General features: G+C 47.4%; 1 long non-coding RNA gene across 1 annotated transcript in view; it reads right to left on the bottom strand.

Annotated features, from left to right (window-relative positions):
- Positions 1-678: 678 nt before the first annotated feature.
- The window catches only part of LOC149340872 (uncharacterized), a 5,814-nt gene continuing 3,079 nt past the window's right edge, over positions 679-3,413 (bottom strand). The window contains exon 3 of the long non-coding RNA XR_016283881.1: positions 679-3,413. This exon is cut by the window's right edge and continues 296 nt beyond it. This is a non-coding gene — a long non-coding RNA (uncharacterized LOC149340872).

Genomic DNA, 3,413 nt, shown 5'->3' with positions numbered 1-3,413 from the left:
ACAACTGAATCTAGCGGAATGGCTGCACACTGCGTTGCTGCGCAGTGCATACGGTCTTGTGCATACGAAGCAGCGCTACGTAGCTACAATCAAAACTGCAAAACATTCTCGCTGTGTCTGCCGTTCGTGCTGCGAGCGCATGGCAGTATTTGTTTGGCCGTTCTGTCGGGTAAATAAGGCAGCTATGACGCTTTGCCTTTCTGCTGAAAGACCGTACGTCTGAGAAGCGTCAGCAGTTCGCGGACTGCTTGAATTATCTATTTCTGCGGTGGCAGTTCTGGAATTTCGGTAATCAATCGTGCTGTTTATCCACAATGTGCCCTGCATGACTAGCTGACAGTTATCAACTGATATTAAAAGCTGCAAGTCGTGTACGTTCTTGCGTGCAGCGCAGCCAGCCAGTTTTGCTGCCGAGTTGAGGCAGCTCGGTTATAACACGGCGCAGAAGAATTCTGCTGCAAGCTTCATGCACAATACGCGCTCCACAAAGATAAGTGGTCGCTGACGTATTCAACAACGTACAAATATGTTACGGATCACTAACAGTTCAGGCCGGGTACCTCACGGCGCACCGTGACACTGCGCGAGCTGGCCTGCAACGACCGCAAACATGGCGCGCCTGCCGCGACGACGCTCGCGCCGTCTGGTAGCGCGGCCTCAGTGAATACCTCCTATACCTCCCGTTATCGGTTTATCCACATTAGAGTTCCTTGACCCTGAGCATATACTATGGCACACGGTGGCACCTGAGCGTTCCCCACGCACTCGGACAAATCCTGTAATCTGGACGCTCATTCCTGCACAGTTGTGCGTGATATGTTCTAGTGCCTTGCTGTGCTCTTTTTGAGTTTGTCCAGCCTATGAGGTGCTTGAGAAATGCCCATGCTTTGGCGCTTCCCTATTTGCCGTTAAGTCCATCGCAGATTTGGTTCTATTATCCCTAAGTAAGCTTGTGGTGTGGTCTTCAATCTCCTTGTTAATCTGAGCTACCCCAAGTCTCAGTTTTTTGCTGTGTTTGAGTCTTCCATCTTTTGATCAGCCCTCTACGAGCTTCCCATATATGTAGCAAGCACTTATCCACCAGTGGAAACCTGTCGTTAATCTCTAGTTCCTTTTTGTTGCCCCTGTGGTCTTAGGATTTTGGCTAATTTTTCGAGGTCCGCTATCACAGTTCCTATGCTTTTTCATGTAATTTTTCCCAATCTGTGATTGTCGCATTTCTCTGGATTCTGCTAAACCTTTGCAAGTGTTATTTGTGTTTGAATCATGTAGTAGTCGCTTCCGAAGTTTTCTCTGGCGTTGGACCATTCGTAGTCTGTGTTCCTTCCTATGAAGATCAGATCAGGGCTAGTGTCTCTTGAGACGCTGTTTCCCCCTTTATGGGATCTGATGTCAGTGATGATTTCCAGTCCGTGTACGTCTGCTCCATCTAAGATAGTTTTTTCTTTCTTCATATTGAGCTTCTAATCTCACTCCTTATGCAGAACATTGAAATCTCGTGCAATCACGACGTACAGTCTTATGCCAGGCCGACAATCGCTCTAATGATTTTGCTGAAGTGTCTTCTGCCGCGGTAGTATGATTACGCTCTTCTACCTGCGTTTCTCAGGTATGACCTCTATTAAAACGTGCTATGTCTTCTTTCGGAGTTTATGCTTGTGCGTAGTGACCTTCTTCTGGCATTGGATGGCCACTTTTTAAAATCACTCGCCTGCTACGGTGTCATCTTTGGCGAACAGTTAGTTTCTTGCAGTGCTGTTATCGTGGATGGGTGTTTATGCGGCATTACGTGTATACTGAAATCAGTCTTTATCCAAAATCACCTGCAGATACAGTGCCATATTGTAGTTTCTTCTGTTTTATCAATGTTGAGACTATTGTTCTCCTGTGCCTAGTTCTGCGCTGTGAAGATCTTTGCACTCCCATTTAAGGTGGCCTGTTCTGGTCTTCTCTTGTCTTCTTAAGTTCTTCTATTCTCTGATCTATCACATTTAGCCTGTTGATGATGCAGTAGAGCCTCCATCACCATGTTCTGCTGCTCCTGAGTTTGTTGTAGCAGTTGATGTGTGCCTCTAGGTTCCATAACCTGCGGTTATATGGCTACCTTCATCTGCATGTTAGTCCTCCACGTGGGCCATTGTACCCTGTGTGATTTTCCTGTGTTTGTATCGAAGCTATTGTTGTTTGCTTCTCTTTGTTGTTTTGTTTCTATAAACGAAAGCCTATTTCTGAGTCGTTCGTTCTCCTCTAAGTTCCCTGGTCGTCTTTTCTAGGGCTTCAAATTTAGCCTGTATCGAATAGCCTAGAGCAGTGAGATAGCCGGGAGACTCGCTCCTAGACCGACTCACCTTCTAGGAGTTTTTTCTTCTATTTGGTTGCGGAAGTGTCAGGAGCGTTCCCCCGGTTCCAGGCGTTGTCCCCACCATGGCCGGCATAGCTCGCCCGTGGTAGACCCAGAAAGTTTGCTTCCTTGAAGAGGGGCAGTCCTGGAAATCTATTCCATTCTCTTGTTTCGGCTTCCTCGCTGTTGGACCACCGCGGCCTTCCATGGTAAAACCTGTTTTGTCTTATTATTGCTTTGGTGTTCTTTTCTTGCCTTGTTGATTTTGCTGACCTGTCCTCTTGAGACGTCTGTTGCATCCTATTTCGACTGTGGCTTGAGCTTCACCGTACCATTCACACCTGGGCTCACCTCCCTCGTGATCCTGGACATTTGCCTGTTTGGGCACTGAGTACTGCAGAATGGGTTGTAGCTCCAGGCAGACATCAACCGGTGTCCCTACAGAGGCACCTGAGTACACCTGTTTCGTTGGCTGGCAAAAGTACACTCGGTACAGTCCTCTCATCACTGGCTCGTTCCATCGAATATGATGAGCGTTGACTCCGACTTCCTGAGCGTTCATGAGTAGACCGCACGAATTCCCGGCGTTGTCACTTGGATGTGGTTCATTAGGGTGCCTTGCGAGGTGCTGGCCTTGACTTCGTGCAGCACTCCTATGAGAGATTCCTTGGTTGTCGAGCAGTAAGCACGGAAATCGAATTGTCTGTCTCCGAGGCATAGCTTCCTCTCCTTTTGTAGTGCTTCCGCCTTCACTCCATCTGGTGTCTGGACTATTATTATCTTGGAGATATTTTTCATCGCGACGAGCATGTCATTGATGTACACTGTTGCATTCCTTCACTAGAGCGTGTATGTAGTCGCTGGGCTTGAAATATCCCATAGCCATGGCTTATTGGTCGGAATATGATTTTGTATCCTCCCTTCGATAGTTGCACAAAATTTCGTCTTTTACTAACGAGGCTCTACGATTATTATTTGTTTGAAGAAGAAGCCTGTGTCATCGACGGGAGCTTGGCATTTGGTCTCGGTGTCGCAATTCTATTCTGTTGCTGTTCGCTTGTTCTCGCTGGAG

Source organism: Amblyomma mixtum, chromosome 6 (assembly GCF_055824585.1).
Source record: "Amblyomma mixtum isolate Tamu chromosome 6, ASM5582458v1, whole genome shotgun sequence".
NCBI lineage: Eukaryota > Metazoa > Arthropoda > Arachnida > Ixodida > Ixodidae > Amblyomma > Amblyomma mixtum.
The sequence above is the reverse complement of the archived record's forward strand: the minus strand, read 5'-3'. Positions and strand labels throughout refer to the sequence as shown.